Genomic DNA, 27,781 nt, shown 5'->3' with positions numbered 1-27,781 from the left:
GGGTTCTCCAGCTCATTCTGCTGAGTGGACCCTAGAAGTCCTGCCCTGATGGCCCCTCTGTATTGAGCTCACCAGGTGCTGATTCTGCCTCTAACCTACCCAGTTGCATTCCAGCCCCAGGCAAGGAAGGCAGTATTTTATATTTTGATTTGCATTAACTCTGTACTAAGAAATGATGCCCCTTCATGGATCACTGCCTTGCCGTGGCGAAGGGGCTTGAAGAACTCAGAGAAGCTATGAACTACACCGAGCAGGGCACCCAAGATGAACAGGTCATAGTGGAGAGTTTTGACCAAACGTGATCCACCTGGAGTAGGAACTGGCAAGCCACTCCAGTATCCCTGCCAAGAAAACTCCATGGACAAAGACAACAGGCATATAAAAGTTATGACACTGGAAGATGAGCCCCTCAGGTCGGAAGGTGTCCAACATGCTACTGGGGAAGAGCGGAGGACAAGTACAAGTAGATCCAGAGCTGATGAAGCGGCTGGGCCAAAGCCGAAAGGACGCTCAGTTGTGGATATGCATGGAAGCGAAAGGAAAGTCCAATGCTGTAAAGAAAAATATTGCATAGGAACCTGGAATGTAAGAACCATGAACCTGGGTAAGTTGGATGTGGTCAAAAATGAGATGGCAAGAATAAATATTGACATCCTGGGCATCAGTGAGCTAAAATGGACGGGAATGGGAAAATTCAGTTCGGATGACTATCATATCTACTACTGTGGGCAAGAAACCCGTAAGAGAAATGGAGTGGCCCTCATAGTCAACAAAAGAGTGGCGAAAGCTGTACTGGGATGCAGTCTCAAAAATGATAGAATGATCTCGATACGAATCCAAGGCAGACCTTTTAACATCACAGTAATCCAAGTTTATGCACCAACTACTGGTGCTGAAGAAACTGAAATTGACCAATTCTATGAAGACTTACAAGACCTTATAGAAGTGACACCAAAGAAAGATGTTCTGCTCATTATAGGGGATTGGAATGCTAAAGTAGGGAATCAAGAGATAAAAGGAACAACTGGCAAGTTTGGCCTTGGAGATCAAAATGAAGCAGGGCAAAGGCTAATAGAGTTCTGTCAAGAGAACAAGCTGGTCATCACAAACACGCTTTTCCAACAACACAAGAGACGACTCTACACATGGACATCCCCAGATGGGCAACATCGAAATCAGATTGATTATATTCTCTGCAGCCAAAGATGGAGAAGCTCTATACAGTCTGCAAAAACAAGACCTGGAGCTGACTGTGGCTCAGATCATCAGCTCCTTATAGCAAAATTCAAGCTTAAACTGAAGAAAGTAGGAAAAACCACTGGACAGGTAAGATACAATCTAAACCAAATCCCTTATGAATACACAGTGGAAGTGAGGAACAGGTTTAAGGATTTAGATTTGCTGGACAGAGTGCCTGAAGAACTATGGGTGGAGGCTCGCAACATTATACAGGAGGCAGCAACTAAAACCATCCCAATGAAAAAGAAATGCAAGAAAGCAAAGTGGCTGTCCAACGAGGCCTTACAAATAGCGGGGGAGAGAAGGCAAGCAAAATGCGAGGGAGATAGTGAAAGATACAGGAAATTGAATGCAGATTTCCAAAGAATAGCAAGGAGAGACAAGAAGGCCTTCTTAAACGAGCAATGCAAAGAAATAGAGGAAAGCAACAGAATGGGAAGAACCAGAGATCTGTTCAAGAAAATCGGAAATATGAAAGGAACATTTCGTACAAAGATTACCATAATAAAGGACAAAAGTGGTAAAGATCTAACTGAAGCAGAAGACATCAAGAAGAGGTGGCAAGAATACACAGAGGAATTATACCAGAAAGATATGGATGGCTCGTACACCCAGGTAGTGTGGTTGCTGACCTTGAGCCAGACATCCTGGAGAGTGAAGTCAAATGGGCCTTAGAAAGCACTGCAAATAACAAGGCCAGTGGAAGTGATGGTATTCCAGCTGAACTGTTTAAAATTTTAAAAGATGATGCTGTTAAGGTGCTACACTCAATATGCCAGCAAGTTTGGAAAACTCAGCAGTGGCCAGAGGATTGGAGAAGATCAGTCTACATCCCAATCCCAAAGAAAGGCAGTGCCAAAGAATGCTCCAACTACCGCACAATTTCACTCATTTCACATGCTAGCAAGGTTATGCTTAAAATTCTACAAGGAAGGCTCAAGCAGTATGTGGACCGAGAACTCCCAGAAGTGCAAGCTGGATTTAGAAGAGGCAGAGGAACCAGAGACCAAATTACAAACATGCGCTGGATTATGGAGAAAGCTAGAGAGTTCCAGAAAGACATCTACTTCTGCTTCATTGACTATGCAAAAGCCTTTGACTGTGTTGACCACAGCAAACTATGGCAAGTTCTTAAAGAAATGGGAATGCCTGATCACCTCATCTGTCTCCTGCGAAATCTCTATGTGGGACAAGAAGCTACAGTTAGAACTGGATATGGAACAACTGATTGGTTCCAAATTGGGAAAGGAGTACGGCAAGGCTGTATATTGTCTCCCTGCTTATTTAACTTATATGCAGAATTCATCATGCGAAAGGCTGGGCTGGATGAATCCCAAGCCGGAATTAAGATTGCCGGAAGAAATATCAACAACCTCAGATATGCAGATGACACAACCTTGATGGCAGAAAGTGAAAAGGAATTAAAGAACCTGTTAATGAGGGTGAAAGAGGAGAGCGCAAAATATGGTCTGAAGCTCAACATCAAAAAAACGAAGATCATGGCCACTGGGCCCATCACCTCCTGGCAAATAGATGGGGAAGAAATGGAGGCAGTGAGAGATTTTACTTTCTTGGGCTCCATGATCAGTGCAGATGGTGACAGCAGTCACGAAATTAAAAGACGCCTGCTCCTTGGGAGAAAGGCGATGGCAAACCTAGACAACATCTTAAAAAGCAGAGATATCACCTTGCCAACAAAGGTCCGTATAGTAAAAGCCATGGTCTTCCCAGTAGTGATGTATGGAAGTGAGAGCTGGACCATAAAGAAGGCTGATCGCCGAAGAATTGATGCTTTTGAATTATGGTGCTGGAGGAGACTCTTGAGAGTCCCATGGACTGCAAGAAGATCAACCGTCTCCATTCTGAAGGAAATCAGCCCTGAGCGCTCACTGGAAGGACAGATCGTGAAGCTGAGGCTCCAATACTTTGGCCACCTCATGAGAAGAGAAGACTCCCTGGAAAAGACCCTGATGTTGGGAAAGATGGAGGGCACAAGGAGAAGGGGACGACAGAGAATGAGATGGTTGGATGGTGTTCTTGAAGCTACTAGCATGAGTTTGATCAAACTGCGGGAGGCAGTGGAGGACAGAAGTGCCTGGCGTGCTCTGGTCCATGGGGTCACGAAGAGTCGGACACGACTAAACGACTAAACAACAACAAGAAATGATGAGAACAAGGTTGAGAGCACAAAAAGTGCGCCTGAAGAATCATTATGGCTAACTTAAGTTCAGATAAAACAGTATTAGAAAGAAATTAATGTGAGACTTGTGAGATTCAACATACACATATAGCTATGAGCAATTTAGTCTCAGATTCTCTCCAGCTGAACCTGGGAAAACAGAGCAAGAGGAGGGTGGCATCAAGGTTTAATTACAAATGTAATAGAATGAAGTTTTTAACAGCCTCCCTGCAACTTGTATATCAGGCACACTTCACTCTGATTTCCCGGAGTCTCTGATCTCTCTGCCAGGATCTGGATAAACTGTGTAGATTACTAATCAGCACAGCTACAGACAGGGCTGCTGGCACTTTGAAAATTAGGTCACTTAAGTGTTGCTTTAATGTGAGTTTAGATTCGCAATTTAAAGGACTCGCCTTTGAAACACTGGGTTCAATTTTGAAGGAGGCATATCTAGGCGCTTCATGAAAATCGCAGCATAGATGTAAGCATAATGTTAACATAGTTGGTTTCCAAAGAACACAGATTGGTCCTGGATCACACATATTTCTGGAAAAAGGCAAGCATTTCGGTTCCAGCAAACAGCAGCACCCGGGGTGTTTCTTTCTGCCAATCTGCCCAGGCACTGGACTGTGTTAACTGCAAGTGTGTGGAAAGGAACTGGAGCCAAACTACTTTCTGCTGTCAGGTCACTTGATACTTGGTCTCTTCAGAAAAGACATGAGTGGAAATAGCAGAGGGAAATAAAAAGAGCAGGGAAGATGAATTTAACAATATGGGGAATGGTGGAAGGGGGAAGCACTGTAAGCAGTGGCCACAAAATAAGAAGAGGTCAGAAAGGGGGGGTTGGAAATATAGTACATCATATTCACATAGCAAAATGCCTCCCTAAGAGAGCCACCAGAAATGAACAATTACATTTATCATCTAATTTACTCATGCTTTTTTCCTGATGAGGGATTAATTAATTAATGGGCAGCGATTATTCATGTAATCAGAATATCATATAAACAGAAAGGAAAGTAGTGGTTGTAGAACTGAGAATTCAACGGGCTTTCAAAAATCGTGAAGAGGAGACCATGAGTGATTTGTGATGGAAAAAATTAGCACTATGGAACATCTCTCTTTATAGTGGTAAATTATTTTTATAAATAAGTAAAGGCACAGAATTTGTAATTGCAAAGAAAGAAAGAAAAATATATAAATGGTAAAATAGAATTTCTCTCAAATCCTTGGAGAGAGATCGCAGTTTTTCATACTTTTAGATTTGTAGGGAGCTGAACAAAACCATTTGTATCTTTAGCTGCTGTCTTCATTGTTTCACTTTGTCTTCTAAAACTAACCTGTGGCCCATCAGGTGCTGTTGGACTAAAACTCCTACCATCCCTGGCTATTGGTGGACTCGTAATCTGGGGAACCGGGTTTGCGTCTCCGCTCCTCCACATGCAGCTGCTGGGTGACCTTGGGCTAGTCACACTTCTCTGAAGTCTCTCAGCCCCACTCACCTCACAGAGTGTTTATTGTGGGGGGAGGGAGGGAAAGGAGAATGTTAGCCGCTTTGAGACTCCTTCGGGTAGTGATAAAGCGGGATATCAAATCCAAACTACTCCTCCTCCTCGTCCTCCTCCTCCTCTTCTTCTTCTTCTATTGGCTGGGTCTGATGGGAGTTGGAGTCCAGCAATGTCTGGACAGCCACAGGTTCCCCACCCCTATTTGTTACAGAATGAATGGGATCTCTCTGCAGCCAAACATGCCCTGTTGGAAGATCCCAATGCAGCAGTGGCAGCCTTATTCACCTATCAAGACTCTGGCCTGATAAGCCCAATGGAAGGCAACTTAGCAGTTGGGTGTAAATGAGGAAAGGGGCAGATAAAAGAAATGGAGGCCAGAAAGGAGGAAAGACAGAGGAAAACAGATTGGGCCAAACCAAGAAAAGAAGAGCAACCAGGAGGAGGAGACGCACTGGCTCTTAGGGCAGGGAGAGGAGGCACTCCATAGGAAGGAACTAATCCCAGTGTGAGACCAAGCAATGGGTGAGTTTCTTGCAGAAGGCACTCCAACTAGGGACGAGCTGGTGGGTTTCTGGAGAGCTCCTGGGCTGGAGCTCATGCCCAACACACATGTAGACATAGGTTGTTACTTGTAAATAAGAAAGAGTATTTATTCAGGCCAATAAATGGTGCAGGCTTAGCAGCAGATATAAAGTACAGGAGTCATGATTCAGGAGTTCAGGAATCAAGCAAGATGATCAGAACTGGATGGAAGGGACAAGAATGCCCCAATCATTTTCATGCTCCACTGCCAAGCTTTTAAATATAAGATGTAATGCACTCACCTGCGAGACTTGTTCGCTTTGAGAGAACAACACACTCTCCTCTAGTGTGGGTGGGTCTGCTCCCATCCTGTGGAGGTGGTTCTAGACCAGGCATGTCCAAAGTCTGCTTGGGGGGCCTAATGTGGCCCACTGGTCGGTTTAATCTGACCCCTGTGGCAGTTAATTTCCTGGGGTAAAATCCTAAAAGCTCAAGAACTTCAACCCTAAAAAAAGCTCAACAACTCAAAACTTTGGTCGGCCCTCACACCCCTTCACTTCATCAAATCTGGCCCTCTTTGAAAAAAGTTTGGGCACCACTGTTCTAGGCAATAGGACTTCTTTCCTAGAGAAACTTAAGGTACTTGGAGGAAGGGGAAAGAACCTGCTTACAATGACTGTAATAATTTGTCCAGTGAAAAGTATCAATGGTACAGCTATAGAAGACATTGGTGTAATACTTCTGACTATACTGTTGTAGGATACTCAGTGTAAAGTCCCCTCTTCTTCCCTTGGTGGGGTTTCCCACCATTTCATGGTTTGCCTCAGGAGCCAAAATGCAGACTGACCCTGAAATGTCTGTTCATTGTTCTAGAAATTCAGTCACTGGCATTTTGTGCCATGGACCCAGTGTAGAAACTAGCTATATAAAATAGGAGCACCTGATTTCCGTGTGGTACAATAATTAAGTATTCACATAAGTGTCATTTGTGTATGTTTATCCTGAAAACATAAGACAATTATGTTGATTTTTTATGAATCTGTAATCAGGGGGAGATAACATATGGTAAACTGTGCTCAGTAAAACTTCATTGAGCTCAATGTGACTTTATTTGACTGTGATGCTGTATTAGCCAGTATTGTGTTTTGGGTAGAAATGTTAAAAACTGAATGTATTCATGCATCGGAAAACAGAACCTCACCCTACAGCTCAGCAATTTAATACATTTTTATAATAAATCATGTTAAGCCCTAATACCACCTTATCTATAAATTCCCCCAACACCTACTGTCAAAATAAATTGCTACCAATGCTAGGAACTTAAGACTCTCAATCTTTTTGGATTATTAAAGTGCCACAAAAACTTTTGGAGAGCAACTTGGTATGGGTAGGAAGGGTTATTGAAGAACAAAGTTGAAGCATTCTGAGTCTGCAGGTTCCATGCAGGGCTGGTTCTTGGGGGAAGCCCATGGACAAGATGCTCTCAGTGGGTCCCTCTCTATGACTGCACTGACCTCCTCACCATGCAGGCCTCTCCTTTATGGGCCCAATCTACTCTATCTCTTTGCAGCTTTTGATATGGTTGATCCCAGTATTCTTCTGGAGTGTTTCAGGGAGGTGGGGTTTGGGGGCACTGCATTTCAGTGGCTCCAATCCTACCCCTAGGAAAGTAGTTTCTGGAAAGTAGTTATGGGAGGCTACTGTTCAATGGATGCGGGTGGCTTTGTGGTCTAAACCACAGAGCCTAGGGCTTGCCGATCAGAAGGTTGACGGTTTGAATCCCCGTGACTGGGTGAGCTCCCGTTGTTTGGTCCCAGCTCCTGCCCACCTAGCAGTTCGAAAGCATGTCAAGTGCAAGTAGATAAATAGGTAAATGCGGGAAGGTAAATGGCATTTCCATGCGTTGCTCTAGTTTGCTAGAAGCAGCTTAGTCATACTGGCCACATGACCTGGAAGCTGTCTGCAGACAAACACCGGCTCCCTCGGCCTATAGAGCAAGATGAGCGTGCAACCCCAGAGTCGTCCGTGACTGGACCTGTCAGGGGTACCTTTACCTTTATACTGTTCAATACCATGGGAGTAGTCCTGTGCTAAACAATAATAATTACCCAGAGGGGGGAGAAAATGGCTTGCAGGGGCTACTGCTCCTTCTTCTTACTTCTCTCACTGCAGGTGAACAGGCAAGGAACAACAATAGGGGCAGGGGCTGAAGAAACTGGCAATTGGACCCCTACTGGGGCGTAGATCTTAGCAGATGCCAATTCCCTAGTGCCATCACTGTATCTAAGAAAAGGGGATCTTACAACCATACCATTGTAATGGAGGTTCCTTTGCATCCTTGTACAATGAACGAGCACTGCCTGGTCCCATCTATGCGGTCTACCTTGGAGAACTGGACCAGCTTTGAGTTTGAGATGTTGCATGCAATCAGCACAAGCAGTGACGAAAGAGGTATGCTGATTGGGGGGCGGCGGCAATGTGTTGAAACTTCATAGAATTTCCTGCTAGTGCTATACAGCCTCAATAATCCCTTCCAGCCTTAAAACTGCTGTCAGCTATAGCAATTTGCGCACATTGACTGATCTGCAACTTGTAGCCCTGTTCCCAGCACCTTTGGTTTCTTTCCTCCCACACTGCTGCTTGGCATAGTGATTGATAATACACACAGATTTTTATGGGAAGCCAAACATTATTGCACATTCCTGTAAGCAAAGTACTAAATAATACACCCCACAGCAGGAAGAATCTGGAAACTCAATGTATGAAAGCTTCATGAGGGTGGGTGGGTGAAGTTATATGATGAATGAGCTTGGGCTAATACTCCCCCCCCCCAAGTCTCTTCTCGTTTTGGTTGCATCTGGATGCCAGATCGAATTTGCACAAGTAAGGGTAGTGCGGAGTTGCACTGCCCATGCCTGTCAAGTGAACCTAATTTGAACCTAAATTTTAAGTTGCCCTCTGCCCCTTATTACTCTCGCAGTCTCTTGATTCTCACCATGTGGTTCTTTTGGCTTTCCCTGCAATAGGGTCTAATGCAGATGGTGCTGCCTGTAAAACTTTGCAGCGAAAGGGGTCTATACTCATTTGCTTTCCCTGCTCAGATCATTGCAGAACATGCAGTTCTTTCAATCAACAAGCCCTTCTCTTGAACAAAATCCCGCAGTGCCCCATAGAGTATCTCTTAACTGCATTGTTCTGTAGGAAATCCTTATTATATGGCAGTATATTCTTGAATGTCCCTCATGGTAGAGAATGTCCAGGTGATGTTCCTGACCTGGGTTTGAGGTCATGAGGTGATTCAGGGGGCAACATATTGCCCCACAAATCCAGGAGCTGACTTCTGGAAGATGGGAACAGGAGGCACGTGCTGGCTGGGCAGATTCCTTGTGCAGGAATTCAGCTTTAGGAAACTTTCATTAGCTACCAGAGTTTGATTAGGAAGATCCTAGGAATATTCTCTGTCACCTCTTTACTATTCCTTGGAGCTTGGTCACTTGATGAACTTACAGCACAGTCAGAACAAATAGGATTGTGATTGGAACAGGTTTTATTGCAGTTGAAAGATAAATGCACACAACTTTGCACAAGTATTAAAAGAATGCAATCATACAAGCATATAAAGAAGAAACAAGAAGCATTTCTTACCTAGTAGAGATGGTGATCTGTCAGCCCAGGATCCCATATTCTCCAACACATAGCACACAGCGTTGGTGGTCCAGGTCCAAAAGAATCACGCCTGCCCACAAGCTTATATTCTTACTCCATTTTATACAGTTCTTGACCCTTGGATTCTATATAAGGTAATCCACCTCAAATGCAGAACCACACCAGCTCTCTGACTACCCCATTTCTCCACATGTGACTCATGTGACTTTGACTTACACCCCAGCATTCTAGTAGCCTTTCCCACCATGAGCTCATCCTGGTTACGTATTCACCTGATCTTGCTGATATCTTCAAAATTATGCTACTTCCCTTTTCATGCCAACCCAAAACAGCTGAGGTCCAGAAATCTAGATGTTCCAGTCAAAAACCACAACATTAGAGCATCCTCGTGTGCTCTATGTAGATCTTGAGAGTGAGCAGAGTTTCTCAAGTACCGTAGCCTATGTTCCTCTTTCCTTACATGCCACTGTCACTTCCTTTTTCTTATTTTTAAAACAATAACATGTCATATTCTAATGTCAGCTTGGTACTTTTCCACAAATGACCCGCTAACCTGGATACTTGGTTATGCAACCTTGGACTTCATTTTAGCTAATGTCTTAGATGCACTTCTCAGTTTTTGGTAGCAAACATTAAATTTGGTGGTCTAGCTTTCTCCTTCCCTGTTTTTGTCACAACTCGGCATTTAATGTGGGTAACCAGTTAAAAACACCTTTACTGCCTTTGATAAGCACTCTGAGGTACCAACAGTGGGGGTTATCTGGCCGAGTGACTCCTATTGCTGGGCAGCTCAGGTGGATTGCTTGGTTTGATGTTCTTGGGTCTGGGGAGCTCAACCAGTTGAATACTAAGCAGAGAGGGGGGAGAGTGGATCAATGGGTACCTTTTCCACTCATCTTCATGGTGAGTAGGCAATGGAGGCTTCGCATCATTCTGCCAAGGGATACCGGTCATCAAGCCAGGATTGTGTTGCTCAGATTAAGAAGCAGAGGGCTTTACCCATCTAGTATTATCAATTGTTTGGTTGCTTGCTTGAAGGTTTTATTTCCCTGTAGATCCGTATTCAAGTTGTAGTTAATAAAGTTGTGACCTTTCTACCATAATTTTGTCACATGTGTCTTCACTCCTGGGTGTGCTGGCAAAATTTGCACAAAGGTTACACAATGTCACTGTTAATTGAGCATCTGTTCCGATCTTCATGGAAGTTATATGATGTTACGATCATCTCACACTTTCAAATGCATTTCTCATGTCATTTTGTTGACCGCAAAAATTATGTTGTTTGGGAAGGGGGAAGGGATCTGTAGCGCCAAATTCACTTCAAATGTGCCAGCCAAAGTTGCCAGTATATCAAAATACTAAAAATAGACAATTTTGAAGTGGACTTTTGGGTCTCACCAGACTAGTGTCTTTTGTTGGGTGTATTCTGCAACATCTTATTGATGCATAATAGTACATTCTTGGTAGAGTTATCCTGAATGCATCCACACATAATTCTACTTTAACAGTTGTTTCACAATATTTCTCTGATGTTACCAGATTGTGATCATCTGGAGGGTCACTCTTGCACTAGGTAAAGGTAAAGGGACCCCTGACCATTAGGTCCAGTCGTGGCCGACTCTGGGGTTGTGGCGCTCATCTCGCTTTATTGGCCGAGGGAGCCGGTGTACAGCTTCCGAGTCATGTGGCCAGCATGACTAAGCCACTTCTGGCGAACCAGAGCAGCGCACGGAAACGCCATTTACCTTCCTGCCGGAGCGGTACCTATTACTACAGCGCAACAAAAATCAGACAAAAAACCCCAACAACCGCAGAATAATTGCGGTATAAAAAGGGTCCCAGTGGGAAGCTACAGGATGTACACTGATTGAAATGTTGGCAGGCACAAGCAATATTGAAACCTCATTCCCAGCATGTTTGCACTCCTGTCTCAGCAGCATCTACACTGACTTGGTCATGTCCACAGAATGGGAGAGGACAGGCTCCCCAAAGATGTGCTCTACAGGCACCAGGCCAACTCTGCTTTACAAGGATGTCATCAAATGTGAAACGAAGGCTGGCAACATCAACCATTACATGGGAATTCCTTGCTGACAACCACAGAGTATGGAGATAGTCAGGTTGTGTATCCACAGTAGTGACCAGAGGGGAAATGACCAGTGAGAGGAGAGCAGGCAGAAGACCACAATGCCCCTGGATGCCTTAATCTGCCCAACTGCAACAAAACATGTCTCACCCCCATCAGTCTCTACAGCCACAGCAGGTGCTAGAACTATCCATCAGTTTGACTTCACCCGCAAAGGGGCACTCCTCCATTGTCTCCCGAGACAGAGGGGTGCCAATAACCAGCATGAACACTATCATGAATGGGCTATACATAAAAAGGACACCTGGAGGTGCCCAAATGGCATTTTTTTGGGGGGGGCAGGGGAACTTGTCTTACTTTTGTTGCACTACAGTGCGAAAGTGCCCTTCCTGAATGCAATAATGCAGCAAGGTTGGGGAAGCATCGCAGAACAGCAGAGTGGAATGATGCGTGTGGAGGATCTCGTCTAAATCCACCACTAAGGCACTATTATTGCATCAATGGCATGTTGAGGAACCTCTAAAGCGTCCTCTGGGATACTACAGTGTACCCCCAACAAGGTGTCGCCCTGCTCGGTGTTTCCAATCCCCTCTTTCCCCCTCTTCCCAACTGCCGCTTCATAGATGTGGAAGGAGAGCTAAAAGTTTTCCGAGGGCGGGAGGCAGCCGAAGTCATGAGCAGGGAACTTCACCAAGCTCTCCGGGAGGTCGAGCAACTGGTTGCCGTGACCGAGGCAGGGCAAAGCCAAACAGAGAAGGGGTCCGAGGATATGCAAGAACCCAGAGCAGGAGGCGCGTGTGCCCGCAGAGCCGAGAGACGCGCCTGCTCCTCTGCACAGCGAGGGAACAATGCAGCGCGAGGAAGGGAAGGCACGGCGCCTGGGAGGGAAAGGGATGGCGGCAGGGGAGGGGGGAGATAGGGAGGGGGCATGGGCTGGGAGGTGGAGCCGCGGCTGGCTGGAGCTGGCGACTCCAGCTCTCCCGGCTGCTGCGGGCAAAGGGATCTCGGCACACGCAGCGGAGGAGCGCCGAGCGGCGGCTGCAGCGTCCGAGCTCGCCGCACTGCCTCGCGCCACCTCGAGCGCCGGGGAAGCTCGGGCTGCAACTTGGGAGCCGCCTGCGAAGAGGCGCTGTCGCTGCCGCCGGCCTCTCGGCTCCTGGGAAAGTTACCTCAGCTGCTCCGAAGAAGCTGCCGACGCCGAGGAAAGCGAGCCAACGCGGCTGGGCTGCCTCCCGCTGCTCCGAGGGTAAGCCCGGGACTCCCGCTTGGCCCCGCCTCGAGCGCCTCAGCTCCGCGTGGCGGCGGCGGCGGCCGCGACTCGCTCCCCCCCCCTCGCCCCGCCAACCCGCGTGCCGAAAGCGCCCCCTTTGGAAGCCTCCACACGGCGGCAGGGCCGGTTTTGCCTCAACTGCCGCCCCGCCATTCAGCCTCCTCTCCGGCTCTGGGTCTTACCCCGCCCCTGAGGGGGTTGAAGGAGCCCTCATTTAAATGCCCATAGAGTTCCGGTAGCTTTATTGCTCACCCCCAAATGGTGGTTTGGGTGCTCCTGTTCGCCTCAGCTGGTCTTAAACACTCACGCGACTCACTCGCTCGGGGTTTGGGCTCTTTCAGTGTTCCCAAGCGTTAGGATGCGGATTCCTTCTCCATTAAACATCTTCAACTCCACACACAGACACATCTACACAGGGTCCCCTTCGCCAGTGGACCATAGCATTCTGGTCACTGGGGGTGCTGTAGTCCTGGCTCTGAGGCTTTGGGCACCCTCTAAATACTGGGGTGCTTTCCCTCACTTGGGGTCCCTTTATTGAAGAACCCCTCTTCCCCCTTCAAATGCCCTGCACTGCTGCTCTCCCCCAAGGGCTGCTTCCTCCTGCTTCCTTGATTCAGTTCCCTTCAGTGTCCCTGGATGCAGCGCATCTCTTGCAAAACTTCCCCAGATGTGAAGTTTGGTGCTGTGCCCTCCTAAGTCCTGCTTTGGGGGGAACAGCTTCTGCTCCTTTCAGCGCTCCCTTCTTTTTTGCTTATGTCCATCATGAGGGTGTTCATCCATCCAGTGGCGTAGCGTGGGGGGTGCAGGAGGGGCCGGCCGCACCGGGCACAACATCTGGGGGTTAGGGTTAGGGGGCGCAAATCCACGGGTTAGGGGGCGCAAATTACTTGCCTTGCCCCAGGTGCTGACAACCCACGCTACGCCACTGCATCCATCTTGAACTCATGCTGGTCTTCCTTGCACCTTCTTTAGTCCTGTTATTTATTTATTTTTAAAGAAGGGGTGGAGCGGGCTGTACAGTTAGTTCGTTCCATCTCATCCACCCCAACAGAATCAGGAGGATATTTACAACCTGTGCTAGGTGGGAAGTGGAAACAGGTGAGAAATGTGCTACTGTCCTCCTTCCCAGACAGGGAGTGTTGGGGGGAAGCAACAGAATACTCCATTTCATGTCCTTTTGCATAGAAGGGAAGCTTTTTGGGATGTTGAATTACTGGACCATGCTGGGTGTCTCTCTCTCTCCTTCCCTCCCCCACCCCTCAATGCAGGTGTACGTGCCTTCTTTCCAGTTAGCTTTCTGTCCCTGTGTTTGATGATAACAGAAAAGATGTGCTGAAAGGTTTTAGGTAATCCAAGCCAAACTAAACTTGCAGATCATAGTAAAACATTTCCTCAAGACGACTATCTCAGTGGGTGATCTCCTGTCTCAAAGGAGACAAATTCATATCTGTGCTTAACTTAGTGTGTTGTCTTATCATCAAAGATCAGATTAGTGGGTTGTCTCCTTTAATGCTCTCACTTTGCATTGCTTTCTTATTTTGCAAGAGAAGTAGCTGTATACAGAGTTTTCTTATAGATTTACCAGGAGGATTTTGAACCTTTTGTTAATAAATATTCCTACTCTTAGTTCTGGGCACACTGTAACTTGGAAAATTTCCAATGTTCCAGGCGGCTCAGTTGCCTAAATATCTGATACAAGTCATGTACCAAATGTGTTGTTTATCTTTTCCTAATATGCAAGAAATAACTAAAAAGAAAACTGATCTGTGCAGCAACCAAACCATTGTTTTAGCAAAGTATCCAGCTGACACTGCCTTATTTTAGAAAAATGTTATTCTAGTGTGATACATTTGTTTAAAGCTGGAATTTTTATTATCAGCTGTAGTTCACAGAACATTTCCTCTTTCTTTTAGTATATTGATTGTTCTCCTTTTAACTCTTGGAATCTGTTCTGATTCTACTGTATGTCACTGCATTTGTCATGATATTGCAATATTCTGAAACAATGTGCTATTATTCTTGGCACCTGCCACTGAGGTTAGGGGAACAGGCAAAGGTTAAACATCTGGAAAAATCCGTTGTAAGATTTGTTGGGCAGTGGAGCAATTTCTTCCTTGGGGGGTGTATTGTATATCTTGCCTGAGAGCTTATTCAATTATGAAGAAACAGGTTTGGCTGAACCACTTTGGGCTGCAGGTGTCTATAAGTTTGAATGATCCCATATATGAAAAAGAGACTGTACACATGCCAAGGTTGGAATGCTGGAGAAAAGGAAGTTAGCCTAGCTTTCTCCCTTGTGGAATAGCTTCCCATGTATGAGGAAGATTGTTTAAAATTAAAATAGGAGCATACTGACACCTTTGAATCTTTCCATTAGTCCAAAGTGGTACAGTCCAGGAAGGGCATCACTGTTATCTGCTACTAGGTAATGGTTGCCGAATTATTGAAACATTGTACTTTGCGAAAGATGTTCATTTTCCATCCTTAGAGATTTTTAAAAGCTATGTTGGGCTGACATCTCTCTGGGAGGTTGTCAGTTCTAGGGTACTTTGCCATCTGATGGTATTTCTCACTTGACAACTTATGGAAACATATAAATATGTGATTCTGCTTTATAATACATTATTTTCTTGCTAGACTGAACATGTTTCATCATATGGCAAATGGCTTTGAAATGAATGGGCACTGATACAGACTTAGATGACTTTTAAATGCCTTCCTGCATATTTATAAACTTATCAATCCTGTGCACCCACAGCACTTAATAATGATTAATGCTAACTATAGCTGATGTTGCTATAACTACAGATGAAACTATGGTTCTGCATGCAGAGTTTAACCATTCCCCCAGTAGGGACATAGAGGGAGAAATCTACTTCACACCTTGCAAGCAGAGAAACTGAAGAGAAAAACTGTCTTAACTATGGTTTGCTTGATGCAGATGTAATCCTTAACTATATGTAAACTTTAGTTTGGAAACCTATGTAAAACTAGGGTTTCACATCCTGTTTGCAGCTGCCCAGTCTAGACAAATTGGGAAATCATGGGTTCCCACTATAAATGAGCTTTGGCAAACACTGGGCTTTTACACTGTCCCCCACCTCTCTTTTGTGCATCAGAGGAGACTGTAAGCTTCCTTTTCTAATTCTAAAGTAACTACAGTCATGTGTAAAGTCCAGATGTGGAGAATTGTGATTTTTTGTAAAAAAAATTCTAATTAGTGAGAACAAGCATGAAACCATGGTTTGATCTTGGCTTGCTCTTGCTAACTATAATTTAATGTATACTTTATAAACTAGGAGTGGGCAAATGATTCATTTTTTTTATTTCACAGATTGCATTCCCTTGGGTATAATCTGTCAGGGGCCAGTGGCAAGTGGGACCAGAACCAAAAATGGCAAGGCCGTCCACCCTTCCCTCTCTCCCTTTCTTCTCCCTCCCTCCCTTCTTCCTCATCCAGCTGCCTGCCAGAGGAAGGGCAGTTCACTCTTATCACAGTACCAAACTCATCAGTTGCTGGGGGTTTCCCCACACACCTTCCATTCCTCGATGCAACATGGCTTCCGTCCTTCCTGGTTTTCTCCTCCCATTCTCTTTTTCTCCCTCCCATGAAGTTCGTGCAAGGACCACTTGTGGTTCTTGAGATGCAGGTTTTCCACCCCTGCTTTAAAGAAACGACAGTCCCTCCCCCCCCCCAATTTAGATGTTATGCAAAGCTCTGGTAAAAGCTACTGATCTTCCTTAAGTGTGCAAATGGGCAGAGGGCAGAGGAGCATAAAAGCCCATAGCTCATTCATATAGATTTGTTGCAGTAATCAGGTCCTAATTGGTTCCAAGGTAGTCACATGATGGTTGTGGGGTTGGCTTGGGATCTGACAGATCCTGGGGTGGCTTGGCCCCTCTCCACACCATTTTTTCAGGGCTTATTGCTGGTTGCTACCTGTGGAGAGCAGCTGACTACATCACTTTCTCCCTCCTCTTTGGTGGGCAGAAGGGGGAGCTCGATGTCAACAGAGGGCAATAGGGCTGGGTAGAGAAACATCACAGCTCAGTCCAACCTTGCTACACACACCCCAGAGCAGTGCAAAGTGGAGGGATTGGATTGTGTCCCTATGGATGAAAGCAAGCTTGCATTGCTATAAATAAGAACTTTCAAATCTTTCTGCTGGAAACTGTACATTTTGCTGTAAAGATCTACTTTCTCCTTGGATTTCCTCAGAGTGCTTGTGCGTCCTTGATGATTATTCAAAATTTTGATGGTCCCTAGAAGGCAGTTAATATTTTAGTATTTATTGCAGCTAAAGTGCTGTTTATGTTGTACATTGCTGATGTACTATACAACAGAATTACTTTAAAACCAAAAAGCTATTTAATAGAAATGAAATGGGTGATTTGTGTACTGAACAGCACAATTACTATAAAATGAAACAGCTATTTAACAGAAATGAAATGGGTGAGGGGGAGGAGAAATCCTGATTTTCTTATGATCTTGCACTGTAAAACTTTAAATTTTGGTGGAATGTTTCCAGTTCTCAGAAAATTCAAGCCTGGGCTGAATGTTCATGTCTATATTTTCCACTTGAGGGTGAATACTTTATTGTCAAATGATTTCTGGCATTTCTAACAGATATAATGAAAGACCCAGGATGTGGATAAAGAATGGGGTGCTACTGCTGTCACTTAGAGCCAGAGCTCCCAAGGCTGCCAATATTTGGTACAGGGGGTGGTGAACCTTTGGTCCTCCAGATGCTGTCCAACACCCAACTCCTGTGAGCCTCACACAGTGTAGTCAGTAGTAAAGGATGAAGCGAGTTGCAGGTGTGACATGTCCTTCTGGCCACCTAAGAAAGAGGTGTGAATGGGAAATGCATCCAGTTTCTTGATCTGCCTTTTATTACCACCGAGTTATCCTGCCATTAGCTTCACTGCCCACCATTCCACCAACCCCAGTGGCCACCAGTCCTCCACTTGCCTGAGCCCCTTCAGTTGATACTAGGTGATACACAATGAAAGAACTAGAGCAGATGGGAGGAAACATCTCTTGGTATATTCACACACTCTCACATGCAGTGGCTATATGTCAGTTTGCTTGGGGGGTTGTTTTGAGGGTGTCTGGGGGCAGAAGAAGAGGATCCTGCAAAGTAGCAGGGTAATAAGAGTCTTCAGTTTGTTACAAGGTCACTTGGCTCTATACAGCCAATATCGTTCCATATATCGACTGATGCAGTGATGTATGATATTTCTGAATTTCAGGTGAGGCATTCAAACCTCATGAGTCATATCATCATGCCATGTTTGGAGTGACAATTCTCTGTAAAGCATGGCATAAGTATATCGCTCCATTTGAGGGAAGAATCTTAAACAGAACATTGCTCACAACAATTATAGATTGGAGGGCACCAAAATAATCTGGAGACAGGTCATTGGGAGGGAATTAAAATGTTTCAGTTAAGGGTATAAATTCAAATATGGCAGCTGAAGACCTCCTATGTCCCACTCATTTTGTCATTATTGTATTTTTAAATGCCACGAGTAAAATATAACTTTTTAAAGAGCATACAAGGGCTGGTTCTAAGAGCCTCCTGTTTTTCTCTGCCTCTCTTACAATGTCTTTATCCCAGGATGATATCATGTTTGGCTTGTTGCTTAGTGTTACAGTTTTTGGGCTAGGGAGAAGAGATGGGGGGGGAATAATTGAGGCACGCTTATGAAACTGCTGATCAGTCCTAAACTTCCTGCCAAGTTCTATATCTGTATATGTTTAATTGAAAACATGATTTAATACACTTTGCTTTACCTCCATTTTAAGCAACTGAAAAGGTATGTATGGAAAGGAGTGAAGCAGCTGAAAACAAGAGCAACATCTGCCTCTGTTACTTTAGTTCACTTGTTTTCCTTTGGGCCACTTCATTAGACAGTGTGGGTTGTTACATTTTAACATCCTACAACAAACCTTCTGTTTAGTCTCCCCTGCTGAATTGTAATTGTATTAGATCAATAAGGTGTCCCCCCCCCCTTTTGCTCAGCTACTATAAGAGGTGAGTAGATAGCTGAGAAGGATTTAAAATAGGCTTATTCCATGGAACTGGGCCTAGTAAACAGATGATGATAGTTGGGTTATGTATTTTTGTAGCTTAGTTCTGCCATTCAGGCCTGCCAATTTACAGTTTTTCATGCATCAGAAAAAACTGGCTGTCTGGTTTTCCATCATAGCTATTCCTTAGAAAGCTTCTGGGTCTTTAGTCCTGCCAAAATTAGCTTGGTTCAACTTACCAAGTGTGTCCATGTTTTTTCCAGGATGTATATTGGATTTGTGGGAAGTGAAGTCACTCTATGCTTTTAAGTACATCAGTAAGCTGTGCAGTATCTGTGTTTTGATCATTCTTGAGATGATTTTATCAGGTATTGTGGATGTGAAACTCTCACCTCTCCATGCCTATTAAATGCTGAATATTTACATTATTTATGCATGAATTGCATCTGTGGTGAGGTTTTGGAACTTGGTAGATTTGAGTTCATTTTAGGATATGAATGTGGCTGCATATAAGATTAGCAGTTTGCACACTACGCATGTAGATGCGCAGCCAAAAGCCAATCCCATGTGTGTAAGTTATCTGCTGTAAGTCTCCTGCTGGAACAACAGGATGAAAAAATGAAATAGCACTTTGTATGGCTATTTCAAATTCCTGCGACGGGGGTGAGCTCCTGTTGCTCAATCCCAGCTCCTACCAACCTAGCAGTTTGAAAGCATGTCAAAGTGCAAGTAGATAAATAGGTACTGCTCCGGCGGGAAGGTAAACAGCGTTTCTGTGCGCTGCTCTGGTTTTGCCAGAAGCAGCATAGTCATGCTGGCCATATGTCCTGGAAAAACTGTCTGTGGACAAACGTCAGCTCCCTCGGCCAGTAAAGCGAGATGAGTGCCGCAACCCCAGAGTCGTTTGCGACTGGACTTAAGTGTCAGGGGTCCTTTACCTTTACCTTTTTATGGCTATTTCTATCAATGAATGTCTTCCTTTCCTTCTCTCATCGGCTTAATATTTAAGTATTCGCATTGCCTTGTTGTGTGATACTGGATTCTTTAATGGTTAAACCTAGTATGGCTTTCATTGTGGTAGCACTTCACTTAATATGAAAAAAGAACATGCTCTACCCACTCTTCTTCTCCTCCCAGTTACTGGCACTTGGAGGGACATTTCACCAGCACTTGGAAGACATTTCACCAGCAAATACTTGCCCAATTTAAAAACATATACACACACAGTTCGAAGACCATATGTGCAGATAATGAGTTTAAGCTGATAAATAGCTAACAGATTTCTATCAAATAAAGATCTCTCTACGAAGAATATCCATTTTACTTCAGAATAAATAATCAGATTTGTCTATTTTATTTAATTTTCTCTAGTCCTGCCTTCTCTCAACCTGTTGTAGGAAAACTGGAAGAGCCACATCGGACAGTCATGGTTGACAGAGGACTGCTGGTTCTCCTCCATAGAAAGGATTGCAATTAGAGGTTTAACTATCCATCACTAGAAAAATTGATCAATAAAAAAAATATCAGTGCAGTTCAGGTGGTAAATGCACCCCAACAAGCCTTAAAAATAAAATACCTCCTAGATGGCATTAAGCATGACACATTAACACAATTGGCAGATTTTAAAAAAGGAAATGAAACCTTTTCAATAAAACAGTGTAGTTGCAAAGAAGTAACCAGGGTTAATAATAATAATAATAATAATAATCATCATCATCATCATCATCATCATCATAAATGTACAAGAATGGTGTCTGAGGGCTAATTGACCTTGCAGGTTCTTAAAAACATAAAGCAGCATATGGTGCCATTAACATTCAACACCACTGTAACAGTTGTATAAAGCATAACAGTGCAATAATTATAGGTTGTTGACTTCATCACCAATAATTAAGCGTTATGAATTACCTGAAACAATTGTGGCAACAACATAACTTAAAGCCATAGCACATGCTGCCTGAGCAGTCTGTAGGTACACATCTCAAAATTGTATCAGTTGGGCAGTTACATGAGCGTGTTGTTGCTGCAATTTTGTATCATTGTGTCTCTTGATGTTGGTAGTGACAAACCTTCCCAGTTCTGGGGCTACCTCTCCCAATATCCCAGGCAATGTCCCTAGACACATACCAGAGTTTGATCAACAATAAACCAAGGTCTGCTAGAAAGAGATGACACTTGGTTGGGCGCTCAACCAGCACCACAAACACATGTTTTGCTGTATTTGGTGGTTTTGGATGGCATGTACTGCCTTCAACTATATGATACCAATTCATCCGTTCTAATATTCTTACATTGTATAAAGAGCATTTTGTGGAGTCACTTGGATTCCTGCAACATTAAGATTTTTCAGTTTTCCAAGTCTTTCCATCCGGTTTTGTTTGTTGTTGTGTTTTTTACCAACTAATTTTAGGATAGATCTCCTTGAACTCAGTATAGCAATTCACAACTCGCTTTTTTCAGTGCTATCATTGTACATTTAAGCTCATGGCCTAATTGCGGGGTTACATATTATTGCAATGAGTCTAAAACATTTGGAGGGCACCAAATTGGGAAGGCTACTCTAGAGCAGGGGTCGGCAAATTTTTTTAGCCGCAGCCCAGTCCACTGTCCCTCAGACCTCGTGGCGGGCCGAAGAAGCAGCTCGGGGGGGGGGGAGCTGTAAGAAGAGGCAAAGGGGGCAAGTAGTCCTTCCCACCCCCCAGCCCCAGCCGCTGTGCTTTCCTTCCCAGGTGCCGCTGCTTCTCATGGGTAGACAGAGGGAGCTCATCTGCTCTGCTCTCTGGCCCACAGGAGCACCAGGGTGGTGGCGGAGGGAAGATGAGCGGCACAAAAGGACTGACTCTTAAAATGGCGTTCAGCCCAGCCCCCTTCCTCCTCTAGGCAATGCAGGGAGAAGCCAGGAGAAGGGAGGGAGGAATGGCGTGGGGGGGGATGGCGCAGCTTAAACGAACAGGATCCCCATGCCGATCCACGGACAGTCCGTGGACTGGATCCTGAAGGCAATTGGGCCTGATCCGGCCCCTGGGCCTTAGTTTACTGACCCCTGGGCCTTAGTCTGTTATGCTTTATAGCACTCCCTGGACATATTTTCTCTTTCATAAGGCAAGTATGTATTTTAGAAGCTCTGCATCTTTTTAGAAGGCAAGTAAAAACTTCCTGTTTAGGTATACAGTGGTACCTCGGTTTTTGAGCCGAACATTTACATTTTCAAATGCCGAAAACCCAGAAGTAATTGCTTCCATTTTCGAACGTGCCTTGGAAGTCAAACGGCTTCCGCTGCGTGTTTTTCAATTTTTCCAATTGAACTTGTAGCCAGCCCTTTGTGCCTCGGTTTTTGAATGTTTCAGAAGTCGAACGGTCTTCCGGAACCAATTACATTTGAGAACTGTGGTACCACTGTATTCCTTTTAAAGTTGATGTTTTATCTGAAAGGTGTTAAGCATTATTTTATTTTATTTTTACTTTTTAATGGCATCAAAGAGGTCTGGAGCAAACCCAGCAAGATCTATTTGAACATGCACTGCTGAATTTATAATTGGTAATCTGTTAGCACTCAGCCTCTGAGTACATTTTGCCAAAAGGCCTCAGCCACCTAAGAATAACAAGACGGAGCTGATAATCTTCATCTAAGGAAGACAACCAGTATGTACGTTGGCCATGAAGCCAATAGCACATTTTAATTTCTGTTCTTTGCCACAGAACACATATGTTACAGCTTAAACTGAGATACCCTGAGAGAGTCACATTTCAGGAACTGGCATGCTGCCATTCTGTAAGCTTAGTATATTTTCCACAATAATAATATTATGTAGATACATTCAGGCAGTGCAGCGTCTTTACTATTCACTTCTAAAATTCTTTTGGCACTTAACTGTCATACATCAAAACCCTTTCAAAAAAGCAAGTCCGTAATAGCTGTAAGAAGATATAAGGGTGTGTGAGTGTGAGGAGGGCAGTTTTAAATTCTGCAGATAAACCAGGACTGTAAAAACGTTGTGTATGGCAATAGGATCAAAACTGCCCTGCTTAAAACTGGGCATTATGCCACTTCAACTGCAGACCACTGCCTTTATTTCCAATACTCAGGCATGAGTGCCGCTGCTTATTTAGTCAAAATGGCAGCACACAGACACAAGATAGGGAGGTTTCTGCATGCTTGGGGGAACTCCAAAGTTTGCAGAAGTATGCAAATTCTTCAGAGAAAACACCCTGGGTGTGTGTGAATGAACCCACCTAAAGTCAAGTGAGGACTGAACATGTTCATAGCCATGGAATGCTGCTGAGTGAGGGGTGGGGAAAATGGTAATGGGCGGACCAGGGAATGAATGGTACATCTCTGAAGAAGGCATGGCTGGCTGGCTGAAATCCTGAACAGGAGCACTATGCAATATTTTGTTGCAGGGCCCACATGTACATTCTAGTGCAAATGGACATGCTGCAGAAATCGTCAAAGCCCTGGTTTCATGTATTTTTGACCCTGCCATGTGTTAGGATTAATGATAGCAAGCAAATTACCGTATTTTTCGCTCTATAAGATGTACCAGACCACAAGACGCACCTAGTTTTTGGAGGAGGAAAACAAGAAAAAAAATATTCTGCATCTCAGAAGCCAGAACAGCAAGAGATATCGCTGCGCAGTGAAAGCAACAAACCCTCTTGCTGTTCTGGCTTCTGTGATAGCCGCGCAGCCTGCATGCACTCCATAAGACGCACACACATTTCCCCTTACTTTTTAGGAGGGAAAAAGTGAGTCTTATAGAGCAAATAACACGGTACTTCAGCTTTTTGCACTTTGCCTTATTTAGCTACATGGGGCTTCATAACATTAAAAAATAATAATCAAGCCTTTCATGTGGGTTTAAATGAGTCTACAGTGTATATTATTGGCTAAAAACTGGCTTCAAACTAAAATAACATTTCCAGGGTATCTTCTGCCCCTTGGCATTAGCTGTGCTGCTGGGATGTGCACTTCTTAGTCCGTAGTAAAGTGAAGGAATCAGCAATGGAATGTTGATAAACTGTACAGTTTCTGTTTTTTAAAAAGAATAACATGAAAGGTCATAATGTTTTTGAAAAATCGCTTGCAGATAAGAGGTGCTGTATGTTCTATAAACAGGAAAACTGCAGCAAGCAGTCAGGGACACTGAGCGCTGGAAAGCTTAATGGGAAGATGATCTAGACATAAGAGGCCTGAGGGGAAATGAATTGAAGGGGGCATTTGAATTAACAGGTTCAAAAAGAAAACTAGGCTGGTAAGGGACCTTACATAGGCACAAAAGAGTGTGATTTGAGGCTTCCAGTTCATATCTGCCTTAATGGAGGCAGCCCCCATGACATCGCGGGGATCGAAGAATGATAGAGGGTAAATCAGTATTGGAAATTCCTCCCAGTGAAGGGAGGTAAGGACTTCACCTGCAGTCCATTTCAGCACCTGGCTCTTGCTCTGGCATGAAATGTAGAGGGCATGGAGGCACTGAGTGTAAAAGCACTTCACCTGGCGAAAACCCTCCTATGCCACCATTAGGAAGCAGCGGTTCTCCTATTAGTTGGATTTTTAATTTTAATTCGCTTAAGTGTCAGGCATGCTCCAAGAGAAGATGTTGTCATCAGAATTGTGGAATTACCCAGCTGCATTGATCTGAGGTTCGGAACTGAGAAAAAGATTTTATTTGGTGTGGGGGCAGCGGAGAGGGGAGCCTCTGGTTTCCTTTTTCCTTTGAGTTTCTTTATTAATGAGTTGGCAACTGTCTCCAGACACAAAATTTCAAAGATACAAAATGAGGTTGCATTGCAGCATGGAATAAAACTTATCTCATTTGTCTTCTTTCAGAGAATGTTTATTATTATTATTATTATTATTATTATTATTATTATTATTATTAATATGCAATTTAGTGAGCTGCTTTGAGTAGCATAGAAAATTTGCCCATGCCAAATGGTTATGTAAAAGCATTGTTTGTTAAACTAGAGGTCATTTGTTTCTTGTTTTAAAAAGTACAGTCTACTTTTCTCTTAGATCTTTTCCTCATAAAAACACTGCACTGACTTACAAATCAGTTTCTAAACTAAAACCAGCATGGAAGATTGCCCCTCTTTAGAAAGTCACTTTTAATGTTCAAGCAAAATTGAGATGTCATTCTTAGGTAGATTCCTTATCTTAAATTGCTGCAGATGGTTCCCATTGCCAAAAGAAATGGGTGACCGTGGCACTTTAGTCTGGTAGCAGATCATCGTTTTTTAAGATACCAGTAGTTGGAAGTGTATCCAGAGAGGCTCCATTTCCTGTAATGTGAGCACACACTCACATGTTTCTTCTGTCCCACAGCTCTGGTAATCAAAAACCCACCCCTCTGAAAGTGTAGAATAACTTATAACACAGATATGTAGAAAATAATTGCATATACATTTCTGGACAATCCTGCTGTTATATCAGCAACCCACTAATTTGGCATAGTGTAGCTGGAATCTTATGCACTTCCAGCTGCAAAGTTGAAAGGAAAACAATTCCACTTTAAACCGCACAGAATATAGTGACGCTGGTGGACATTAGCTGAACATCCACAACAGCTGGAGAAAATATTGTACATAAGAATGTATTGGTGACACACACACATGCATGGAAGGAACTGGGGCTTTGGAAGGGTAATAGAGAAATACATTCCAAGTTCATCCAATCCCCATCCACACGCAACACAGCCAATAGACACAATCTTCACCCACCTTTGCCTCAGTCATTGATGCATTCCAGTGATCCCTGCAGGTAGGATTCAAATCCCTTTATACTACAAACACACACTGCCTGCTTTTGATAAGCAGACACACATGGAAGGAAGGGCTGATAGTCCAACCTGATACTCAGCCAGCTCTGCAGCTCACTAGGGAGAAGGCATGTTTGGAGTAAAATCCAAGAAAAGGCTTCCTGTTCTACCTGGAGAACAATGATCTTCTGCAGAGAAATGTTTTTTGTCAGGAAAGAGTAAAGGAAGACAGTAGGCTAAGCAACAATGGGAATTGCAATTGAGCTGTCACAGGGGGAAAGCCTGTGACCCCCCCCCCCTTGATAGTTTGCCGGGATAATGAGAAATGGGAAAGAGAGTCAAATCCCACCAGAGGAAATTAAAACAAAACTCTCATTTTGTGTGACCAGCCAGCAATGAACAAGGGCTGCCAGAAGTCCAGACTGACATATCCAGAAGTTGTCAGTCGAAAATAGCATTCAGGTGGTATTTCAAAAAAAACGGTAAAAATATCCAGGAAAACCCAGGGGTATGCCAACCCATGTCGGAAGTGTTATTTTTATGGCAAATTTCCTTTAAAAACAGTGGAACCTTGGTTTTCAAACGTAATCCATTCCGGAAGACTGTTCCACTTCCAAAACCAAAAATCAAAGGGCTATTGGCAATTTCAGCTGGGGTGGTGGGGAAAGAAACGTGCCTCGGAAGCCATTTGAGTTCCACAAAACGTTTGAAAACTAGAACACCTACTTTTGGGTTTTTGGCATTTGGGAGTCAAGATTTGACTGTACAATGGTACCTCAGGTTACATATGCTTCAGGTTACATACGCTTCAGTTTACAGACTCCGCTAACCCGCTATTGCTTCAGGTTAAGAACTTTGCTTCAGGATGAGAACAGAAGTTGTGCAGTGGCAGCACAGTGGCAGCAGGAGGCCCCATTAGCTAAAGTGGTGCTTCAGGTTAAGAACAGTTTCAGGTTAAGAGCGGACCTCAGGAACGAATTAAGTACTTAACCCGAGGTACCACTGTAGCTCAAAAACTTCAGTTTTGGGGGGAAATTTTGCAACGACTCAACAACTTTGCCCAAAAAAGTTCAACAACTTTAACCCTAAATGAACACAATGTGACAAAGACAACCAGAGAAGACAGAGAACACACTCACAGAGCAGCTCTGTGAAAGCAGCCATGAAAGCAATGATGGGCACACATAGAGGGGGCATCTGTAATCACCTTGTAGCCCAGACCAAAATTGTAAACATAAGAACTAAGAAATGAATATGCTGATATGGCCTTGGGCAACAGCGCAGGCTTTGGATGCATGAGGATCCACAGCCTTAATGTAGTACTGTATATTAGCTAAAAAAGGAAGGAGCACACCACAGTTCAATGGCACAGCTATTTACAGGGAGTGGTTCATGGACCAATAACCTCATAAAGCTAATTGTTTCGCTCTTTTGTGCCTCAATGTGCTTTTCACTCTGCCCAGCATGCTTCATCTCACCCAAGAACAGGGGTTAACAATCTTTTTCAGCCTCAGATCATGTGGTGGGCTGGACTATATTTTTTTTGGGGGGGGGAATGAATGAACTCCTATGCCCCACAAATAACCCAGAGATGCATTTTAAATAAACGCACACATTCTACTCATGTAAAAACACCAGGCAGGCCCCACAAATAACCCAGAGTTGCATTTTAAATAAAAGGACACATTCTACTCATGTGAAAACATGCTGATTCCCAGACTGTCCATGGACTGGACGGAGGCAGCGATTGGGCCGCATCTGGCCCACGGGCCTTAGGTTGCCCACCCCTGCCTGAGAACATCCCTCTCATGTTCCATTTGCTTGGCTCTTCCTCCTGCTTACTGCAGGAGTCCAGCAGTCCTTATTATTAGTGCTCTCCTGAAACTTTCTCCCACTTTATTTTAATCAGTTACTGAGAATATAACCTGCGTTCAAAAGTTATCAAAGGGGAGACAATTTCTTTGTGAAATTTTCCTGGGCGGGGTGCAAGGTTGTGCTTCGTTTCCCTTTCAAGGAGACTAGGGTGTGTTTGTGAGCATGTTTTCTACAAGGGATGCTTGCCTTTCCCGAAAACCCCACAACATCATTGGTTGGGCTTTCCTGGAAGACAAGAAGGCTTAGAGGCTGCCACCTGTGTTCCTTAATTTATTTATTTTAATGCAAAACCTTCTTTGCTTTTAAAGAAATCAGTGTAGATAGAAATACTTTTTTTAAAGGTAAAAAAAAATTGCTTCCCTTAAAAATATATTGAGTGCTTCATGTGATCGCTCCTCCCATGGGACCATTTCAGATTAGCAAGTACAGGATAAATACTTTAATTCCAACATGCATATTTTCACACCAACAGGAACCACAGGAACCAGGGGAATTGTGCGCTGTTATTCCCCCCCCCCCCCACACTTACTAGAACCCATGTGGCTAGAATATTGTCAAGATGCAGATCCTGAGTCTAGCAGGGCATGGCCCTATTCTGAGGTAGCTGAGGTAACTGGCAAATGGGGGTAGGAAGGACTCCT

At 44.1% G+C, this 27,781-nt stretch overlaps 1 protein-coding gene across 6 annotated transcripts in view; it reads left to right on the top strand.

The window, feature by feature from the left end:
* Window positions 1-12,234: 12,234 nt before the first annotated feature.
* The window catches only part of TSPAN18 (tetraspanin 18), a 162,350-nt gene continuing 146,803 nt past the window's right edge, over window positions 12,235-27,781 (top strand). For all 6 annotated transcript variants that reach the window (XM_082226889.1, XM_082226885.1, XM_082226888.1 and 3 more), the window contains exon 1: window positions 12,235-12,449. The gene's annotated coding sequence lies outside the window, so the exon portion shown is untranslated. The remainder of the gene's footprint in view (window positions 12,450-27,781) is intronic.

The sequence above is a fragment of the Podarcis vaucheri genome (genome assembly GCF_965113315.1).
Source record: "Podarcis vaucheri genome assembly, chromosome: 1".
Taxonomy (NCBI): Eukaryota; Metazoa; Chordata; class Lepidosauria; order Squamata; family Lacertidae; genus Podarcis; species Podarcis vaucheri.
The sequence above is the reverse complement of the archived record's forward strand: the minus strand, read 5'-3'. Positions and strand labels throughout refer to the sequence as shown.